We start from the raw sequence: 23,967 nt of genomic DNA, 5'->3' as shown, positions 1-23,967 counted from the left end.
TTGCTTCGCAGGTGAATTATTTTCTAGCAACCATTTAAAGAAGCGTTATTTATTCTTTTCAAACCATTCCCAAAAATAGAACTGGAAGAAAAACTTCCAAATTCATTGTATGAGGTGAACATTACACTGGTACCAAAAACAGATGAAGACACAGCTTAAAAAAAAAAAAAAACAAAAAACTACAAGCCAATATCGATAATGAACATAGATACACAAATTCTCAAAAATTGCTGGAAACTGAATTCAACAATACATTGAAAATCATTTACCATATCAAGTGGTATTTATTTCAAGGTGGCAATGGTAAATTAGAATTTGCAAGTCAATCAACATGATACAGCACATCAATAAGAAAAAGGATAAGAAACACACAATCATCTCAATAGATGCAGAAAATGTATTTCGCAGAGTACAACATCCAGTCACGATAAAGACCTTTCAATAAAATAGGTTTAGAGAGAACATACCTCAACATAATAAAGGTCATTTATGAAAAATTCATAGCTAACATCATCCTAAAAATGAGAGCTTTTCCCCTTAGGTGAGGAAAAAGATAAGAATGGTCACTTTTACCACTTTTATAATACATAGTACTGAAAGTCCTAGCCACAGCAATCAGACAACAAAAAGAAATAAAAGACATCCAAATAGAAAAAAAAAGAAGTAAAACTTTCACTATTTGAGGATAACATGATACTACATATACAAAACTTGAAAGACTACACACATGCATAAAAATGCTAGAACCAATGACTGAATTCAGTAAAGTTGTAGGATACAAAATCAATGTGCAGAAATCTGTTGCATTTCTATACATCAATAATGAAGCTGCAGAAAGAAAAATTAAGAAAACAATGCAATTTACAGTTGCATCAAAAATAATAAGATACCTCGTAATAACCCTAACAACAGAGGTGAAAGACCTGTACTCTGAAAACTATAAAACACTGATGAAAGAAATTGAAGATGACACAAAGAAATGGAAACATATTCCATGCTCATAGATTAGAAGAAAAATATTTTTAAATATCATTAACATATGTACAGATATAAAGCATATATGTGTAAATTTTATATATAAAAATACATATATATAAAGTTTTATAAAAATACATATATACACACACAGCGGAACAATTCAGTCATACAGAATAATGCAATCTTGTCATTTGTAATGACATAGTTGGAGCTAGAAAGCAAAATTGTAAGCAAAATAAATCGGTCAGAGAAAGACAAATACCATATAATTTTACTCACATGTAGAATTTAAGAAACAAAATAAATGAACAAAGTGAAAAAAAGAAAGAGAGAGATATACAGAGACCAGGACACAGACTTTTAACTATAGAGAACAAACTGATGGGGACAAGAGGGGGATGGGGTGAAGGGATGAGTGAAATAGGTTATACAGATTAACGAGGGTTCTTGTGATGAGCACCGGGTGATGTACGGAATTTTTTAATTACTCTGCCATACAGGAGAAACTAACACAACACTGTTAGCTAACTGTTAAAAAAAACTAAAAAAAAAAATAATCAATATAGGTAGAAGATATAACAATTTTAAATAATTATATGCTCAACATAAGAGTACCTAAATATATGAAGAAAACCTAAAAGAACTAAAAGCAAAAATAAAAAGTAATGCAATAATACTTGGGGACTCTACTCTCAATAATGGATAGATTATGCACACAGAGAATCAATAAGGAGAAAGCAGATTTGAACCATACTATAGAATAAATGGACATAACAGACATATACAGGACATTCTATTTAACAAAAGCATAATACACAATCTTCTCAAATGTACATTGAATATTTACTAAGATAAACCATATTTTGGGCCACAGAAAATAGTCTCAGCAAATTCAAGACTGAAATCATACTAAATACCTACTCTGGCTACAAAAGCAAAAAAATTAAAAAAAAAAAAAACGGAAATCAACAACAACAAAAGAACTAGAAAAGTCATGAACACAAGGAAATTAACCAACACTGTTCTGAACAGCCAATGGATCAAAAAAATAAAAAAGGGAATTTACAAAGGTTTTTAGAGAAAAACATCTATGTATAGAAAAACACAGTATACCAGAACTTACATGGCAAGAAATGTATTTCTGAGAGGAAAATTATAACAAAAAGACACCTACATTAAGAAGCAAGATGTTTTCCTATCTCACATTTAGGTCTTTCATCCATTTTGAGTTTATTTTTGTGTATGGTGTAAGAAAGTGGTCCAGTTTAATTCTTCTGCATGTTGCTGTCCAATTCTCTCATCATCAATTGCTAAAGAGACTGTCTTTTTTCCATTGGATACTCTTTCCTGCTTTGCCCAAAATTAGTTGGCTATACATTTGTGGGTCCAATTCTGGGTTCTCTATTCTATTCCATTGGTCTATGTGTATGTGTCTGTTTTTGTGCTAATACCATGCTGTCTTGATGATTACAGGTTTGTAGTATAGGATAAAGTCTGGGATTGTGATGCCTCCCGCTTTGGTCTTCTTCTTCAATATTACTTTGGCTATTCGTGGTCTTTTGTGGTTCCATACAAATTTTAGGATTGCTTGTTCTAGCGTCAAGAAGAATGCTGGTGCCATTTTGACTGGGATTTCATTGAATGTGTAGACTGCTTTGGGTAGTGTTGGAATTTTAAACAATATTTGGTCTTCCAATCCATAAGGATGGAATTTTTGTTACATTTCCTTGCTTCTTCAATTTCTTTCATAAGTTTTGTATAGTTTTCAGCATGCAGATCTTTTACATCTTTGGCTAGGTTTATTACCAGGTATTTTATGGTTCTTGGTGAAATTGTAAATAGGATCAATTTCTTGATATCTCTTTCTTTTGCTTCATTATTGGTGTATAGAAGTGCAACCAGTTTCTGTACATTGAATTTGTATTCTGCGGCTTTGCTGAATTCATGTGTCAGTTCTGGCAGCTTTTCGGTGGAGCCTTTTGGGTTTCCTATGTAGAGTATCATGTCATCTGCAAAAAGTGAAAGTTTCAATTCTTCTTTGCCAATTTAGATGCCTTTTATTTCATTTTGTTTTCTGATTGTTGAGGCTAGGACTTCCAACACTGTGTTAAACAATAGTGGTGAGAGTGGACATCCCTGTCGTGTTCCTGATCTCAGGGGGAAATCTCTGTTTTTCCCCATTAATGATGATATTAGCTGTGGGCTTTTCATATATGGCTTTTATGATATGAGGTATGTTCCTTCTATCCCAGATTTCTTGAGGGTTTTTATTAAGAAATGATGCAGTAGTTTGTCAAAGGCTTTTTCTGCATCTATTGAAAGGATCATATGGTTCTTATCCTTTCTTCTATTAATGTGATGTATCACATTGATTGATTTGCAAACATGGAACCAGCCCTGCACCAAAGGAATGAATTCCACTTGATCATGGTGAATAATTCTTTTCATATACTGTGGAATTTGATTTGATAGTATCTTGTTGAGAATTTTTGCATCCATGTTCATCAGGGATATTGGTCTATAATTTTCCTTTCCAGTGGATTCTCTTACTGTTTTGGTAATCAAGATAATGCTGGATTCACAAGAAAGAGTCTGGAAGCTTTCTTTCTGTTTCCATTTTGAAACAGCTTGAGAAGGATATGTATTAACTCTGCTTTAAATGGCTTGTAGAATTCCCCTTGGAAGCCATCTGGCCTAGGGCTCTTATTTGTAGGGAATCTTTTTATGACTGACTCAATTACGTCGCTGGTTATTGGTCTGTACAAATTTTCTATTTCTTCCCATTTGAGTTTTGGTAGTGTGTGGGTTTCTAGAAATTTGTCCATTTCTTCCAGGTTGTCCAGTTTGTTGGCATATAATTTTTCATAGTATTGTCTAATTGTCTGTACTTCTGTGGTGTTCGTTGTGATCTCTCCTCTTTCACTTGTGATTTTATCTATTTGGCTTCTCCCTCTTTCCTTTTTAAGAAGTCTGGCTAAGCATTTATCAATTTTGTTTATTTTTTCAAAAAGTCAGCTATTAGATTCATTGATCTGTTCTACTGTTTTTTTAATTATTATTCTATATTGTTTATTTCTGCTCTAATCTTTACTATTTTTCTTCTCCTAGCTTTGGGGTTTCTTTGCTGTGGTGTATAACTGGAATTGGTGGGCGGGGCCGCAGTCAGACCTGATGTATGCCTCCAGCCCACCACTGGGGCCACAATCAGTCTGGTTTGTGCCTTCTCTTCCCCTCTCCTATGGGTGGGATTCACTGTGGGGTGGCGTGGCCCATCTGGGCTACTTGCACACTGCCAGGCTTGTGGTGCTGGGGATCTGGCGTATTAGCTGGGGGGGGGGGGTAGGCAAGGTGCACGGGGGCAGGAGGGGCAGGCTTAGCTCGCTTCTCCTTAGGTGATCCACTTCAGGAGGGGCCCTGTGGCAGCGGGAGGGAGTTTGGCTCCGCAGAAGCACAGAGTTGGGTGTTTGCATGGAGTGAGCAAGTTCCCTGGCAGGAACTGGTTCCCTTTGGGATTTTGGCTGAGGGATGGGCGAGGGAGATGGCGCTGGTGAGCGCCTTCGTTCCCCACCAAACTGAGCTCTGTCGTCCGGGGGCTCAGCAGCTCTCCCTCCCTTTGTCCTCCAGCCTTCCCACTTTCTGAGCAGAGCTGTTAACTTATGACCTCCCAGACGCTAAGTTGCCCTTGCTGTCGGAACACAGTCCATCTGGCCCCTCCGCTTTTGCCAGCCAGACTCGGTGGCTCTGCTTGGCCGGCAGGCTGCCCCTCCACCCCGGCTCCCTCTCGCCAGTCAGTGGAGTGCACACCGCCTCGCCGCCCTTCCTACCCTCTTCTGTGGGCCTCTCGTTTGAGCTTGGCTCCAGAGACTCCATTCTGCTAATCCTCTGGCGGTTTTCTGGGTTATTTAGGCAGGTGTAGGTGGAATCTAAGTGATCAGCAGGACGTGCGGTGAGCCCAGCGTCCTCCTGTGCTGCCATCTTCCGACTTCTCGGAAGATGTGGTTTCTATAAACATTGGAATACTACTTGGCAATGAGAAAGAATGACATCCTGCCATTTGAAACAATGTGGATGTAACTAGAGGGTATTATGCTAAGTTAAATAAGTCAGTCAGAGGAAGACAGATATCATATGTTTTCACTCATATGTGGAAATTGAGAAACTTAACAGAAGACCATGGGAGAAGGGAAGGGGAAAATAGTTTCAAACAGAGATGAAGGCAAACCATAAGAGACTCTTAAATGCAGAGAACAGAGGGCTTATGGAGGGAGCAGGAGAAAGGGGAAAATGGGTAATGGGCATTGAGGGGGGAACTTGTTGGGATGAGCACTGGGTGTTGTATGTAAGTGATGAATCCTGGGAATCTACCCCAGAAACCAAGAGCCCACTGTATGCACTGTATGTTAGCTAAGTTGACAACAAGTTATATTAACAACAACAACAAAAGCGGGGCGCCTGAGTGGCTCAGTTGGTTAAGTGTCTGACTTCAGCTCAGGTCATGATCTCACAGTTCATGGGTTCAAGTCCCGCATCCAGCTTTGCGCTGACAGCTCAGAGCCTGGAGTCTGCTTCAGATTCTGTGTCTCCTTCTCTTATTACCCCTCCCCTGGTCTCACTATGGTTCTCTGTCTCTCAGAAATAAATAAACATTATTTTTTTTAATAGCAAGAAAAATCCCAAATAAACAACCGAAGATTAAACTAAGGGCTGGCTCTCTGAAAAAATAAATAAAATTAACAACTCTTACCTAATCAAGAAAAAAAAAAGAAAAAGGACACAAATCAATGCAATTATAAATAAAAAAAAAGGAGGCGTTAAAATTGATATCACAGAAATTCAAAGGATTATAAGAGTTTACTATAAAAAAAAACCTACAGGCCAACAAAATGGACAACCTATAAAATGTGGTAAAATTTTTAGAAACATAGAACTTACCAAGACTGAGTCAGGAAGAAATAAAAAATTTGAATAGACAAAATACTAGTAAGGAGACTGAATCAGAAATCAAAAATCTTCCAATGAAAAATACCCCCAGGAACAGATGGAATTAATGATAAATATTACCAAACATTTTTAAAAGAGTTAACACAAGTTCTGAAATCCTTCTAAAAAATCAAAGAGAAGGAAACATTTCCAAAATCATTTTATGAGGCAAGCATTATTCTGATACCAAAACCAGAAAAAGGACACTACTAGAAAAGGAAACTAGAGCGTAATGTTCCTAATGAATATAGATGCAAAAAATCTCAATAAAATACTTGAAACTGAATTAATAATCACATTAAAAGAATAATTCAGGGGTACCTGGGTGGCTCAGTTGGTTAAGTGTCTGACTCTCGGTTTCAGCTCAGTCCATTATCTCACAGTTTTGTGAGTCTGAACGTCACATTGGGCTCTCTTGGGATTCTCTCTCTTTCCTTCTCAGTCACTGCCCCTCTCCTGCTCATGTGTTTTCTGTGTATCTCAAAATAAATAAATAAACTTAAAAAAATTAAAGAATAATTCACCATGATCAAGTGGGATTTATCTTTGGGATGAAAACATAGTCAACATACTCAATCAATTAATATGATACTTGTGTTAAGAGAATAAAAGAAAATAATTATCCAAATGGACATAGAAAAAAATCATTTTGCAAAATTTAACATCCATTAATGATAAAACTCTTAACAAATTCGGCATAGAAGGAACATATCTTACTATTAAAAAGGACATATATAATGAGCCAACATATAATATTTTCCTCACTGGTCAAAGTTTGAAAACTTTTCCTCTAAGATTAGGAACAATACAAAGGTGCTTACTATCACTACCGCTATCCAACATAGTACTTGAAGTTCTAGCTAAAGAAGTCAGACAAGAAAATGAAATTATTATTATTATTATTATTATTTGTTAATGATTATTTATTTTTGAGAAAGACAGTGAGACGGACTGCGAGTGGAGGACAAAGAAAGAGGGAGACACAGAATCTGAAGCAGGCCCCAGGCTCTGAGCTGTCAGCACAGAACCCAACACAGGGCTCAGACTCAGGAGTTATGAGATCATGACCTGAGCTGAAGTCTGTTATTTAACTGACTGAGCAACCCAGGGGCCCCATAAAAAGAATTTTTTTTTAATATTACAATTGCAAAGGAAAAAGTAAAATTTGCTCTATACATAACATAATTTTATATATTGAAAATCAGAAATGCTTAAGGAAATTTTAGAACCAATCAATTCAGTAAAGTTTTAGGATACAAAATTAATATATAAAAATCAGTATGTTTCTATACACTAACAATAAATTTTCTGAAAAATAAAGCAATCAATCCCATTTATAATAACATCAAAAAAAGCCACATACTTAGGAGTAAATTTAATTAAACAGGTGGAAGATCTCTATCCTGAAAGCCACAGGACATTGATAAATAAATAAAATAAAACACAAATAGCTGAGTAGGAATCTTGTGGGTTTTTGTATGCATGTATGTATGTATGTATGTATTTGTTTTGTTGTTTATTGAGGGAGAGAGACTGAGAGTGAGAGATGGTCAGAGAGAGAGGGAGAGACAGAATCTCAAGCAGACTCTGTGCTGTCAGCATAAAGCCTGAAGTGGGGCTTGATTTTCACGAAGGAGCAAAGGGCAAGCTGAAAGCAAAGTACAGGCTAACAGCATCCCCCAAGTTGGGATATGTGTGATATTTTTTGCACCAAAGTCATCTTCAAGAATTCTTGCCATCGGCTCTGAACCTTCACCATCACCCCAAAACCCAACAATCTCACAAACTGTGAGATCATGACCTGAGCCAAAATCAAGAGTCAGCACTTAACTGACTGAGCAACCCAGGTGCCCCTGAATAGGTATATTGTGTTCATAGATTGGAAGAATTAATATTGTAAAAACACCAGTACTGGCAGGAGCTAAGATGACAATGTAGTAGGAGGACCTTAGGTTTGCCTCATCCTTCAAGCACAGCTTCATAACTATCAAATCATTCTGCATATTCAAGAAATCAACCTGAGGACTGACAGAACAGACTGCATAACTAGAGGGAAAGAAGAGGCCACATTGAGGATGGAGGTAGTGCAGAGAAGTGGTTTGGTGGAGAAATGGATCACAGCTGCTGCAGAGGGGAAGGAGCCCTGGTTGCTGAGAAAGGGGAGAAAGAGTGGAGCACAGAAGGATATGCAAAAGAGAACACATCCCCAAAGCCATTGTCCAGGAAAATGAGAGGCTGATTTTTATGAGTTTTTGCAACCAGTGGGGCTGAAAGGTTGGAGTTTTAGAGAAGCATTGGCTTGGCTAGAGGGCTTGGCTGGGATACAGCCCAGAGGCCACTGTCGTACTCCTGGAAAAAAGGCACACAAGGAATCCTTGTGTAGTCAGAACTATCTGAGGATCACCTAAGGCACACAAGAAAGACTGTTCACTCTTCTTGTAGTGCATCTGTGAGAGGTAATGTTCCCAGCGTCATCTCTCAAGGCACAAAAGAGCTGGAGGGTGCTTTTTCCCTCCCTGCACCTCAGCATAGGCACAGAAGCACCTGATGAAGGCAGCTAATCCAGACATTGGCTGTTTAGCCTGTTTTGCACTAAATCCCATGCCCCTGCACTCTGGGACAACTACCTTTCTCAGTAAAACCTACATCAGTCCCAGCACAGTGAGACTGTCCCCAAGAAAACAAATACAAGTCCTCTCCCTACATGGTCCCAAAAGTTTAGAGTTTTAAAAGCAAACGTGGCTGGGATAGAGCCCAAAGTGCACTATTCTGCTCCAGGCAGGCTAGCAACCTGGAGACAGATGGAGTGAAAGCAGTTATCTGAAGAACGCCTGGGATGCCCAAGGGGAAACGATTCACTCCTCTGGGAGTGCTTCCCTAAGGGCACCAAGCACTGAATCCCTTCTCCCTGGACAAAGGACCTGGTTGGCCCCATTTCTCTCCCCCGCCCCTCAGCGTTAACCAATTTCAGTAAATCCAACAGTGGTAAAACTGGCTGTGTAATCTGCTTACACCAAGTCCCACTCCCTGATGTTCTGCTAGTACTGTTTTTCTTAGGCAAATGTGCCTAAAGGCCAGCTCAGTGAGCCTCTTCCCCAGGGGGCCTGTAGAAACTGCTGCAGGCACCATGTCTACTAACTATAGAGCTCTGCAAGGCTTCAGTTTTAGTAGAAGTAGCATCATGTCTCATTTAACAAGCAGATCAGTGCACACCTAGTTAAAACTTGTCACACTATGGACAATATCCAAACACTCTCCCTTGCAGGCAAGGAGAACCTCTGCAGATGTCTGACCTGAGGGATATATTAACCAAAATAGCAGCAGAATACATGCAGCACACACCAGAGACATTTTCTGAAGCACCAGGCTCTGGACATTATATGACCTCTTCTTCATAACGCCATTACTCTCAGGAGCATAGCAGGAAACATAGCAGGATTTTTAACATAAGAAGACAGAGACTTAGACAAATTGCCAAGACAGAGGAATTAATCCCAAAAGAAAGAACAAGAAAAGGTCACAGCCAGACATTGAATCAAAAGATATGTAAGTAATATTCCTGATCCAGAATTTAAATCAACAGCTATAAGGATATTCACCGGGCTTGAAAAAAGCATGGAAGACATCAGGAAGGCCCTTACCACAGAGATAAGAGAGCTAAAAAACAATGGAACAGAAATGAAAAAAATTCAATAACTGAGGTTTTAAAGTGACAGGATGCAATGAGCACAAAAATGGATGTAGCAGAGGAATGAGTAAGTGATATAGAAGATAAAAAAATATGGAAAATAATGAAGCCAAAAAAGAAGAGGGAAAGATAAATGATAGATCACTAGAGTGGACTTCAGAAAATCATATTCCATCAAACGTAGTAACATTCCTATCAAAGGAGTCCCAGAAGAAGAAGAGAGAGAAAAGGGGACAGGAATTTTATTTGAGAAATTATTAGCTGAAAAATCCCTAACCTGGGAAAGGAAAAAAAGACAACCAAATCCAGGAGGGAGAACTCATGTCAAAATAAACAAAAGCAGGACACCAAGACATATTGTGGTTTAATTTTCAAAATATAATTAAAAAAAATCCTAAAAGCAGCAAGAAAGAAGTTTCTAACTTACAAGGAAACACCCAAAACATTAGGAACAGATCTCTTCATAGAAACTTGGCAAGCCAGAGGGAATGGCATGATATCTTTAACGTGCTGAATGGGAAAAATATGCAGCCCAAGAATATTCTATCTAACTAGGCTATCAGAATAGAAGAAGTAATAAAGTTTCCCAAACAAACAAACACAAAATTAAAGGAGTTCATGACCACTAAATCAGCTCTGCAAGAAATATTAAAAGGGACTTCCTTGGAGTTTTTTGAGTTTTCTATATAAAGTATCATGTCACCTTCAAATAGTGAAAGTTTGACACCTTCCTTACAAATTTGGATGCCTTTTATTTCTTTTTGTTGTCTGATCGCTGAGGCTAGGACTTCCAATACTATGTTAAATGAGACTAGTGAGAGTGGCCATCCCTGTCTGCTTCTGGACTGTAGAGGAATAGCTCTCGGTTTTTCCCCATTGAAGATGATATTAACTGTGAATCTTTTGTATATGGTTATTGTGATATTGAGGTATGTTCTATCTAAACCTGCTTTGTTGAGGGTATTTATCAAGAATGGATGCTGTATTTTGTCAAATGCTATTTTTGCATCTATTAAGAGATTATATGGTTCTTATACTTCCTTTTATTAGTGTGGGTATCATGTTGATTTATTTGCAAATACTGAACCACCCTTGCAGCCCAGAAATTAATCCCACTTGATTGTGGTGAATAATTCTTTTAATGTAGTGTTAGATTCGATATGTTGGTATCTTGTGGAGAATGTTTGCATCCATGGTCATCAAAGGTATTGGCCTGTAATCTTTTTAGTGGAGTCTTTGTTTGGTTCTGGAGTCAAAGTAATGATGGCCTCATAGAATAAGTTACGAACTTTTCCTTCCATTTTTTTGGAACACTTTGAGAATAATAGGTGTTAACTCGTCTTTAAACATGTAATAGAATTCTTCTGGGAAGCCATCTGGCTCTGGACTTTCATTTGTTGGGATATTTCTGATAAACAATTCAATTTCTTTCCTGGTTATCAGCCTCTTCAAATTTTCCATTTTTTCCTGTTTAACTTTTGTAATTTATATGTTCTCAGGAATTTGTCAATTTCTTCCAGATGTTTGTTGGCATATAATTTTTCATATTATCTTATAATTGTTTGTATTTCTGTGGTGTTGGTTGTGATCTCTCCTCTCTCATTTGTGATTTTTTTTATTTGAAACGTTTCTCTTTTCTTTTTGAGAAATCTGGGTAGGGGTTAATCAATTTTATTAATTCTTTCAAATAACCAGCTCTGAGTTTCATTGACCTCTTTTACTGTTGGGGTTTTTGTTTGTTTCCATAATATTTTTACCTGTTTAATCTTTATTATTTCCTTCTTCTACTGGCTTTAGGCTTAATTTGCTGTTCCTTTTCAAGCTCCTTTAGGTATAAGGTTAGGTTATTTAATTGAGACTTTTCTTATTTCTTCAGGTAGTTCTGTACTGCTATATAATTTTCCTGTTAGGACCGCTTTGGCTGCATCCCAAAGGTTTTTAACATCAAGTTTCATTTTCATTTGTTTCCATGTATTTTTACATTTCCCTTTAATTTCCTATTTAACCCACTCACTGCTTGGGGGGGGGTGTTCTTTAACCTCCATGTATTTGTGTTCTTTCCAATTTTTTATTCTGGTTGACTTCAAGTTTCATAGTTTTGTGGCCAAAAATTATGCATGGTATGATCTCAATCTTTTTGTACTTCCTCTTTAAAAAATTTTTAAATGTTTATTTATTTTTGACAGAGAGAGAGAGAGACTGAACAGGGGAAGGGGAGAGAGAAAGGGAGACACAGAATCTGCAGCAGGGTCCAGGCTCTGAGCTGTTAGCACAGAGCCTGATGCGGGGTTCGAACTCATGAACTATGAGATCAAGAACTGAGCCAAAGTCAGATGCTTAACCAACTGAGCCACCCAGGTGTCCCAGGTTTTTTGTACTTCTTGAGGCCTGATTTATGACCCAGTATGTTATCTATTCTGCACTCAAAAAGAATGTATAAATATACATCATGCTGCTTTAGGATAAAATGTTCTGAATATATCTTTTAAGTCTATATGGCCCAGTGTGTCATTCATAGTCATTGTTTCCTTGTTGATTTTCTGTTTAGATGATTTGTCCATATTGTTAGTGGGTGTTAAAGTGCCCTAATATTATTGTGTTATCAATGCATTTCTTTATGTTTGTTATTAATTGTTTTATATATTTGGGTGCTTTCATATTTGGGGCATAAATATTTATAATTGTTAGATCTTCATGTTGGATAGACTCTTTTATCATGATATAGTGTCTTTCTTCATCTCTTATTACATACAGTCTTTGGTTTAAAATCTAGTTTGTCTGATATTACTATGGGTACTTTGGTTTTGTTTTGACATCCCTTAGCATGATAAATGGTTCTATATCCCATCACTTTCAATCTGTAGGTGTCTTTAGTTTTAAAATGAATCTCTTATAGGCAGAATATTGATGGGTCTTGATATGTATCGATTCTGATACTCTGTCCTTTGATTGGGCATTTAGCCAATTTATATTCAGAGTGATTTTTCAAGTATATGTATGTAGTGCATTTTATTACTTATTTGTAATTGCTTCTGGATATTTTCTCTCTTCCTATATGGTCTTCATCACTTTAGGTGTTCCAAAATCACAAATGAGAAAACCCAAAAAACTCCACCAAAAAATTGCTAGAACTGATACACAAATTCAGTAAAGTCGCAGGATACAAAATCAATGTACAGAAACCTGTTGTATTTTATATACCAGTAATGAAACAACAGAAAAAAGAAATCAAGCGGGTGCCTGGGTGGCTCAGTTGGTTGAGTGACCGCCTTCGGCTCAGGTCATGATCTCACGGTTTGTGAGTTCAAGCCCCATGTCAGGCTCTGTGCTAACAGCTCAGAGCCGGGACCCTGCTTCTGATTCTGTGTCTCCCTCTCTCTCTGTCCCTCCCCCACTCATACTCGGTCTCTCTCTGTCTTAGAAATAAATAAACATTTAAAAAATAACAAAAAAAGAAAAAGAAATCAAGGAATTGATATCCTTTACAATTGCACCAAAAACTGTAAGATGCCTGGGGATAAAGCTAAATAAAAAGGTAAAATAGCTGCAATTTTGAAAACTATGAAATACTGATGAAAGAAATGGAATATAACATAAAGGAATGGGAACACATACCATGATCACGGACTGGAAGAACAAATATGATTAAAATGTCTATACTACACAAAGCAATCTAAACATTTTATTTAATCCTTATCAAAACATCACCATCATTTCTCACAGAGCTAGAACAATCAATCCCAAAATTGCTATGGAACCACAAAAAACCCCAAATAGTCAAAGCAATCTTGAAAACGAAAACCAAAGATGGAGGCATCACAATTCCGAACTTCAACTTATATTACAAAGCTGTAGTCATGAAGACAGTATGGTACTGGCATAAAAACAGACAGATCAAAAGACTAGAATTTAAACCCCAGAAATGGGCCAACAACTATATGGTCAACTAATCTTCACCAAAGCAGGAAAGAATATACAATGGAAAAAAAAGACAATCTCTTAAACGAATAGTGCTGTGAAAACTGGACTACAACACTCAGAAGAATGAAACTGGTCTCTTTCTTACACCAAACAAAAAAAAAATATTCAAAATGAATGAAGTAGATGGGCATTTAGGCTCTTTCCATAATATGGCTATTGTTGAGCGTGCTGCTATAAAATTGGGGTACAAGTGCCCCTATGCATAAGCACTCCTGTATCCCTTGGGTAAATTCCTAGCAGTGCTATTGCTGGGTCATAGGGTAGATCTATTTTTAATTGTTTGAGGAACCTCCACACTGTTTTACAGAGCAGCTTCACCAGTTTGCATTCCCACCAACAGTGTAAGAGGGTTGCCATTTCTCTACATCCTCTCCAGCATCTATAGTCTCCTGATTTGTTAATTTTAGCCACTCTGACTGGCATGAGGTGATATCTGAGTGTGGTTTTGATTTGTATTTCCCTGATGAGGAGCGATGTTGAGCATCTTTCCATGTGCCTGTTGGCCATCTGGATGTCTTCTTTAGAGAAGTGTCTATTCATGTTTTCTGCCCATTTCTTCACTGGGTTATTTGTTTTTCGGGTGTGGAGTTTGGTGAGCTCTTTATAGATTTTGGATACTAGCCCTTTGTCCGATATGTCATTTGCAAATATCTTTTCCCATTCTGTTGGTTGCCTTTTAGTTTTGTTGATTGCTTCCTTTGCTGGGCAGAAGCTTTTTATCTTCATGAGGTCCCAATTGTTCATTTTTGCTTTTAATTCCCTTGCCTTTGGGGATGTGTCAAGTAAGAAATTGCTGCGGCTGAGGTCAGAGAGGTTTTTTCCTGCTTTCTCCTCTAGGGTTTTGATAGTTTCCTGTCTCACATTCAGGTCCTTTATCCATTTTGAGTTTGTTTTTGTGAATGGTGTAAGAAAGTCGTCTAGTTTCATCCTTCTGCATGTTGCAGCCTAAATGTCCATCAACTGATGAATGGATAAAGAAATTGTGGTTTATATACACAATGGAATACTACTTGGCAATGAGAAAGAATGAAATATGGCCTTTTGTAGCAACGTGGATGGAACTGGAGAGTGTTATGCTAAGTGAAATAAGTCATACAGAGAAAGACAGATACCATATGTTTTCACTCTTATGTGGATCCTGAGAAACTTAACAGAAGTCCAGGGGGGAAGGGAAGGAAAAAAAAGGTTACAGAAGGAGAGAGCCAAAGCATAAGAGACTCTTAAAAACTGAGAACAAACTAAGGGTATATGGGGGGGTGGGAGGTCGGGGAGGGTGGGTGATGGGTATTGAGGAGGGCAGCTTTTGGGATGAGCACTGGGTGTTGTATGGAAACCAATTTGACAATAAATTTGATATTAAAAAAATAAAAACAAAACAAAACAAATGCATGAAGTATCTAATTGTGAAACAAGAAACCTAAAATCCTAAAGGAGAACACATTCAGAACCTCTTTGATATTGGCCAGAGCAACGTTTTACTAGACACGTTTCTGGAAGCAAGGGAAACAAAAGCAAAAATAAACTAATGGAACTTCGTCCAAATAAAAAGCTTCCCCGCAGTGAAAGATAAAATCAAGAAAACTAAAAGGCAACCTTCTGAGTGGGATAAGATATTTGCAAAAGACATATGCGATAAAGGGTTAGTATCCAAAATATATAAAGAACTTATCAAACTCAACACCTAAAAACTAATATCCCAGTTAAGAAATGGTCAGAAGAGATGAATAGACATTTTTTCCCCAGAGATGATATAGAGTTGGCTAATAGACACATGAAAAGAAGCTCAACATCAGTGATCATCATGGAATTACAACTCAAAACTACTATGAGATATTACCTCACTCCTGTCAGAATGGTTAAAGGTAACAATGCAGGAAACAAGAGGTGTTGGCAAGGATGTGGAGAAAGTGGAAGACTCTTACAGTTTTGGTGGGAATGCAAACTGGTGCAGCCACTCTCAAAAAACAGTATGGAGGTTCCTCAAAAAGTGAAATACAGGGCTCAGCAATTGTGCTACTGACTATTTACCCAAAGTATTCAAAAATACTGATTCAAAGGGCTACATGCATCCCAATGTTTATAACAGTAGTATCATCAATAGACAAACTATGGAGAGAGTCCAAATCTCCATCAACTGTTGAATGGATAAAGAAGAGGTAGCACACACACACACACACACACACACACACACACTGGAATATTAGTCATTAAAAAGAATGAAATCTTACCATTTGCAATGACATGGATGGAGCTAGGGGTATTATGCTAAGTGAAATCACTCAGAGAAAGACAAAGATCATATGATTTCACTCACATGTGGAATTTAAGAAACAAAACAAATGAACATAAGGGAAAGCAAAAAAGAGAGAGAGAGAGAGAGAGAGAGAGAGAGAGGCAAACCCTAAGTGATTCTTAATATAGAGAAAAACCCTCAGGTTGCTGGAGGAGAGGTGGGAAGAGGAATGTGCTAAATGGGTTGTTGGTATTAAAGAGGGCATTTGTTATGAGCATTGGGTGTTATATGTAAGCGATGAATCACTAAATTATATTTATGAAACTAATATTATACTATATGTTAACTAACTAGAATTTAAATAAAAAATTAAAATATTTAACAAATAACAAAATATAAAATAAATAAAAAATAAATCATGGATGAACTTTGAAAACATAATGGCAAGTGAGAAAATCCAGAAAGTAAAGGTCACATAATGTAGGATTCTGTAAATCCATAGATACAGAAAGGAGATTAGTAGTTTTCTGAGGGTGCGGAGAACGGGGAATGAGAATTGCTTAAAGTTACAGAGATCCTGTTTCAGGTGATATAAATGTTTTGACCTAATAAAGATGATGTCATAGCAAAATTATCTACATTGTAAATGCATTTAATGCCATAGACTCATAAATTCTAAGATGGCTAAAATGGCAAATTTTATGTTATTCGTATTTTACTATAAAAAAGAATAAGGAAAGGATTGTTGTAGAATCAGTGGCCCCTTCATATTTTCCTCCCTGTGTCTATAGGATTAGCTGATCCCAGAGAACAGCACTTTGAGAAATAGATAATGGTCTGATAGGTTTTATGAAAAATAGAGTTTGAACACTTCAGAGTAAGGCAATATCACTTCCCTATATCAAAATTCTCTGATGACAGGTCTGACAGCAACCCTTAATGTAAAGGATAGGAATATCACTGAGAAACTGGTATATGATGGGACAAGTTGTCAAAAACAGGAAAGAGGAATATCTGAAAAGAGAGGAGTTACTGAAGACGAACTCACCTTCTCTATTTTGTAAAGGATCATATTCTGAATTTTTTTTACCATTTCCTGAAAAACTCCCAAATACTATTCAACTCAATCTAAGTTAGAAATAGGCACTTAGGATTTAAACACCTGCACTCAGAAGCTTAAGAATTATGAAAAGATTAAAGGAAAAAGGTCTCTTTCTCCCACAAATAATTCTGTCATTAAATCATTCATTAGGCCTAGTATTTTCCCTATATTAGATATTGATACTATTTTATCAGGGCCTTTATGAATAATTACACTGTAATTCATGTCATTTTAATTCATATATGCATAGTAAGAATTCCACTGTAATTTATGTTATTTTAATTAACATATACATAGTGGTGAGTGCATACCAAGAACCTTTATTCTGCTAATATTTCAGTTTCTCTGTTCACGTATCTTTCAACAAGCCAGGTCACTGAGTCACTATAGAATTCAATTCCTAAATTATATTTGACTCAACAAGTATCTTGGAAAATTCCAATAATCTGATATTAGCTGGACCTCTGATTCAGACCCATTAGACTTCCATTTCTAATTGCACATTTTGGCATGTGAAGACAAAGAAGACAGTAGAAGTATAAGAATATATCAACAGCAAGAAGTAATGAGGAAGTTAAGCCAAAGATAAATATATGTAGCAATAATTGAAGTTGCAGGATGAAAAAGAATGAAATAATACAAAAACAAGTTCATGAACTTCTGATTCCTTATATAAGTTGAATGTAGAAAGACATAAAATACATCCGGAACTTCAGGTCTTTAGTGACATTGATTTATAAATAGCAAATCAGTTAGTCCCTACACGCCACATTATAGTAGGGTACTATTACTGATGGGCTGAAGAGGAGTTGATTAACATAATGTGATTCAAGATGTCTGAGGAAATACCTCATCAATGTTACCCCAAAATTCCTTAATATAATTTTTACATGCACTCTTAGCAAATTTATTTTCTTTAAATAATGATCTTTTGTGGAATTATCTTCTATTATGTATCTCAAAAGAGGATAACATAAGATGACAAAGTATCAATGGTGTGCTGAAGACAGCTCTTACAGGTCTAAGACATCCCATTGAATGCATACCTTACCAATTCCTCCCTCAGTGACTTTTCTTTGGTAGCTTTAAATTACTCAGTGTGGGAGAATGTAAACCATAGAAATCCACAAATAAATCACACTTATTTAAAAGTAAGTTCAATTGGGGCACCTGAGTATCTCAGTTGGTTAAGTGCCCAACTCTTGATTTCAGCTCAGGTCATGAACTCACTATTTCATGAGTTCATACCTTGCATAAGGCCCTGTGCACTGACTACACAGACCCTGCTTGGGATTCTCCCTCTTTCCCTCTCTCTCTGCTCCTGCCCCACTCACACTTTCTGTTTCTCTTAAAATAAGTATATAAACTGTAAAAGTATGTTCAATCACTGTAAGTTCATACCTGCAATTGTAAAATTGTCTTATGATACATATCTTGTATTCATAAAAATACACTCCTACAGAAAAACGTTGTGTATTGTTTTATATTCATTTATTCCAACGAGTTGAAATTATTTGTGTGTGTTCTCCCCAAAAGACAAGAAATGTGGAGAATGACCTTAGTGTGGGGTACACAAAATTATTGCATAGGTTATAAGTGGGTTCTATTGGTCTAGGCCTTACAGAATATAGCTTCAAAAATACAGGGAGATTACTTAATAAAAAAAATACTCCAACATATCCATAACTTCTTCCTTCATTTATTAAAAGTTTTTAAAGCTCTAGAAACTGCCTGTCTACAATAAGAGATTAGGGCTACCTAAAATGCAAACATAAGGTCTCACATTCACAAATATTTCCTTTCAACAAGGATTAGAAAAAAAATCAGGAAACAGAGGGGGCAGCTGGAAAAAAAGAACTAGAACCATCAAAGATAAAACTTACACTCTGGTTTTATTTTTATTTCTTTCAGGAAGATGCTAAAGACAAAAATAAAAATTCAGAAAATATTCAACTTGATACCTGCCTTTTAGACATGGAAGAATATTAGGGTCATTAGATTTGCAAATACAAATGGAATAATTTTTTGTACAGCTTGCCTGTACATTATTCTACACTCAAATGTTCCATTGCTGAAATCAATGGACTCATTGTCTGAGTTCTATCACTTGGCATTTTTTGAGCCAAACCAAAATCTCAAAGTAAATATGTCCTACATAGATCATTTAGGCCACAAATGAAAATGCAAGGCATAGCAGCAGGGAAAATATTGCTTTTAAAGTTCCTTGCAAACCATACTGCATGAATTAGTGACTAAAAAATGCAGCTGGCAAGAGACACAAAAAGAATGGAGATGGGATTGAGTAGCATTTTAAGACTTTCACAAGTTTTAAGTTGTTACTGTTATGGAACCAGGCTGGAACGCTGGCAGAAAAACCAAGCAGCACTCTGCGATCTTGGTGGATTGGAGATTTATTTAACACCAGCAGGCTCAGAGGAGACCATTTCTCCAAAGATCTGAGCGCCAAATGCAAGTGGGGAGGGTAATTTATAATTGTCAGCTTCCATATAGGTGGCGGGTTTTTGCACGTGGAGCAAACAGGGCAAGAAGAAGCCAGAAGAGGGGTCTCTAAGCTAGACACCAGAGCTTGTTTTAGCCCCCTTGGCCATCTTTGGTGCAGTACTTTATTCACTTCTCCTACATTCCCCCCTTTGATGCCTTTAAAAAAAAACTTTTAGTAGGCATCACCTTTCAGTTTTACAGGTTGGTGCTCTCAGAAGGCTAAGATATGTGCTGTAGTTTGGTGAGCAACAGTGTTTTCAATAAAACATACCATGGCATTCAGTATACAGGGGCTGATGGATACAAGTAAAATTATGGAGAGGGGCCCCACTAGAGCAGGAAGCCAGGATGCCCAATCCTTGAGATCCCATCCTTTCCATTGATTGAGACTTTCCTGTTGTCTACATTTAATTATTTCCTTGAGTTCCTTAACCTTAGTTTACAAAATAGCAACATTCCTCCCCAGAAAGATGCAAGTCCCTCCTTTTTCTGAAGTGAGGAGGTCGAGGGCTCACCTATTTTAGAGCGTCATTGCCACCGGAGAGTTAATTTGGCTTGGTAAGGTTACCAGAGAATCTGCCATTCATTCCATGTCTTCATTTAGCTCTTGAGATAGTCTATGATATAGTCCTATGGATGAATCTAAGTTCCTATTCCGGCTCCTATTCCTGTTGCAATTCCTGCGCCTTTCAGAACAGGTAGCAGGATTGCCCATTTAGCCCAGGACTTGGGGTTAAAGGCTGTTAGGAACTGATCTTCAGTGTATACAGATATCTCTGGGATTAGGAAGATGGAATAACATATCTGAGTCCAGTTGACCTCTAGGCATCGGTAGGCCAAATTAGAACACAGATAGAACATCCCAGGGGTTGAACATAGGGTTGTATTCCTCTTTAAGGTTATATTTCTTCCACATAGAGAGGTACTGTTCATACCTTCAGGGACTGTACAGATTAGATAGTCAGCATTTGAGGCAGACCCCAGTGGGGGTTTTGAGATTTTCAGGAGCCTCCCAGGTCAAAGGGATGGGAGTGGCTAAGTAAGCCCTTTGGCTGAGGGGCAAGCACATCCAGCAGGTTTGGGTGTGATTATCTATTTTATGGAGGGCTTGTAGAGTAATGTTGGCCCAACACTGGAGTGGGGAATTGATAAGCATCTGATTGAGGGCTGAAAGGTTCAAACCCTGGTAGGCTGTCACGGGAATGGTCGCCTTTACGGCTTGTATTACCCTATCCTGGGTATCCTTTATAACTTTTTGAAGGGCCTTATCTTGCGCCCCTCCCATGCCTGAGATCCCCCATTGAAGAAGGTAAGTGTAGCAAGCTCCCTTCCCTCTCTGGAGGCCTTTGTTGTGACAAGGGTTCATGATATTTTGGGTTAACTCTATGGTCCAATACTTAGTCCTTGGGGCACTGGAGTACTGACACAGAGTGGGTGTTTTTCCCTTGTAGCAAACTTTCTGGAGGGAGATGAAGGTGCTGAATGCCCTTGACCCCCTTATTGTCATACAACAATCCTGGGGGCAAAGTGGGTAAGTGGCAGTTGTGAGGGTGAGAGAGGTTATCATAATATACAGGCAATACTTAATAATCCTCCCATCCAGAGGAGGTATGTGAGACCCAGCATGCATCTTTTGTCCCATGTTCAGCTTGTTGGTGCAGTCTCTATCAGCACAACAGTAAGAAGTAAGATCAGGGCTATGACATCAGTAAGGAGCATGGGCTGGCAGAGTTGCATCCAAACCCCTGGGCTTGGTTCATGCGTTGGTTCATTCCTCAAGCTTCTGCCATTAGCAGGCCAGCCAGCTTCTGGAGTGTGGCTGGAGCAAGGCTGGAGGTCTCGGGGGCAAGTGTCGCCTTTGAGGGTCAGTTTAAGTGGGTTGACTGGATCTGGATCACTTCTCCAGGTTGAGGGTTCCTCTGAGTTGGCTTTCTTAGCTCTGGAGTGATGGACCCATGGTGTGATACCTGAAACTTTAAGGGCTGTAGGAGTTGTTAGAATAACAATATGAGGCCCAGTCCACTGTGGCTTAAGAGGTCCCTCTTCCAATCTTTGACCCACACAGAGTCTCCTGGCAGAAAGTGGTGAACAGGGGTCCTTAAGGAAATTGGGGTCGTCTTCTTTCTGATGTCCCTTACAGTGTAGAATAGCTACCTTGTCTGGCAGCCATATGGCCTCAAGAAGTTTAACATTTTTTCCTTGATTTTGATAGTTTTCCCTGCAGCAGTAAGGAGGCCTCTTTCTTTATAGATGGCCTTGTGTACATGCACAGTAGCAAAGATGTACCGAGAATCAGTATAGATGTTAACTCATTTACCTTTGCTAAGGATGAGGGCTTGGGTTAAGGCATACAGTTCAGCTCATTGTGCCAACCATCCTTCCCGCAATGCCTTGGCTTCCAGAACTTCAGTGGTTGTTGTTACCGCATATCCTGCTCTTCAGCTGCCCTCTAATAAATAGTTGCCCCCATGGCTGAACAGGGTGATCTCCAGGCTTGTTATAGCTTAGTCTTAGAGGTCTGGGTGGCTGGCAGAGACTGCATCCACTACTTCAGAACAGTCATGGTCAGGTTCTCTCTCCTCCGTGGGAATAAAGGTGGCCGGGTTTAGTGTTCTTACTGTTTCAATAGTGACCCTTGGGTTTTCGAAGAGAAGGCCTTGGTATTGTGTCAGCCGAGAATTGAAGAGGAAACAATATATTTGGGTGCTTGTGAGGGACATGACCACGTGTGGGACCTTAACATTAAATGTTTGCCCCAGTGGGAGTTTGTTTGCCTTCTTGATGAGCAGGACTGTGGCTGCCAGCGCTCTGAGGCACGGTGGCCATCCTGCAGCCACAGGATCAAATTTTTTGACAGGTAGGCTACTGGCTGTTGCCAAGGCCCCATGCTCTGAGTGAGCACTCCAAGGGCTATGTTGTCATTTTCATGTACAAAGAGGCTAAAGGGCCTTTCTATGTCAAGCAAATCCAAAGCTGGGGCTCTTCCCAGAGCCAACTTTATTTCTGTGAAAGCAGCCCTTGCCTCCTCAGTCCACACGAGAGGCTCCCGGTCTGGCCCTCCCAACAGGTCATAGAGGGGCCTCGCTATGGCTGAGAATCTGGGAATCCAACTATGACAGAACACTGCAGCCCCTAAAAATTCACACAAGCCTCATTTTGTTTGGGGCTGTGGCAGTGTCATGATAGCCTTCTTCCTTTCTGGTACTAGTTCTCTTTTTCCTTTTGTGAGGAGGAAGCCTAAGTATCAGACCTGCTGCTGACAAATCTGTCTTTTTCCAAAAGGCCTGGTGCACTGAGTAGGATAGGACCTTCAGGAGGGCCTTGGTACCTTTCATACAGTCTTTGTAGGTGTCACTGGCAAGGAGGAGGTCGTCTACATATTGGAGGAGGACATACCCTGTCGTTTCCCTTGGAAAGTCAGCGAGGTCTGCAGCTAGTGCTTCCCCAAAAAGAGTGGGCGAGTTCTTGAAGCTTGGGGAAGTCGCGTCCAGGTCAGCTGCATCTGGCACCCTGTAACCGGCTCAGTCCATTCAAAGGCAAACAATGGTGGATTTTGAGGAGCCAGATGGAAGCAGAAGAAAGGATCTTTTAGGTTGAGGCATGTAAACCATCTGGCTCACCCTGGAATTTGGCTGAGGAGAGTATACAGGTTCGGAACCCCTGGGTGTAAGGAAACAGTCACTTTGTTAGTGGCCCTCAAATCCTGTAATGGTTGGTATCTTCCTCCTGGCTTCTTGACTGGCAAGAGCAAGTATTCCAAGCCGATTGGCACTCAATTAGAATACCTGCTTCTCTGAGCTTGGTCAGGTGCTCTTGTATACCCATTCTAGCCTCAAGTGGAAGGGGGTATTGCCTTTGTCTCTGAGGTTGGGCTCCAGGGATCAGGTCAACAATTATGGGGGTCTGACTCCAAGCTAGTCCAGGTAGGTTATCTTCAGCCCATACAGAGGGGAATGTAAGCCTGAATTCTGAGGGGCTGAAGGTTTGGGCCTGGGAATAGTCTCCATTCTTCTTCCCTTGGCAGGGTAATTGCCAAGCCCCAGGGTTTCCTTTGGACTTGGGTTTAATTGGAGGCTAGTGTGTCCAGTGGGTTCAAAAGTTATCTGGGCCCCAAGTTTGGAGATCAGATTTCAGCCCAGGAGAGGAATCAGACACTCAGGTAAGTAGAGGAACTCATGCCAGACTTTGTGACCCCCAAGTTCACATTGTCGAGCTTGACAGAAGGGCTGTTGTATTGCCCATGTCCAAGGAGCCCCAAGTATGGTTGTCATCTTTTGGCTGAAAGGGTCTCCCGGGGAAGTAACACCTGAGTGTTCAGCCCCAGTGTCAACCATGAAAGTTATTGTTCAGCCCCTTCTTTCATTCCGACCATGGGCTCTTTTTGTCCTTTGCTAAGGGGGCTCTAGGCTTCCCCTTTTTGATTGTTGGAGTCTTCATGTCCTTGGAGTGTCTGTTTCCTTTAGTGCTGCTGCGAGAATGGTGGCTTTCTTTTTTAGTCTTCTC

Source organism: Lynx canadensis, chromosome X (assembly GCF_007474595.2).
Source record: "Lynx canadensis isolate LIC74 chromosome X, mLynCan4.pri.v2, whole genome shotgun sequence".
NCBI classification, from domain to species: domain Eukaryota; kingdom Metazoa; phylum Chordata; class Mammalia; order Carnivora; family Felidae; genus Lynx; species Lynx canadensis.
Note: the sequence above shows the minus strand (reverse complement) of the source record.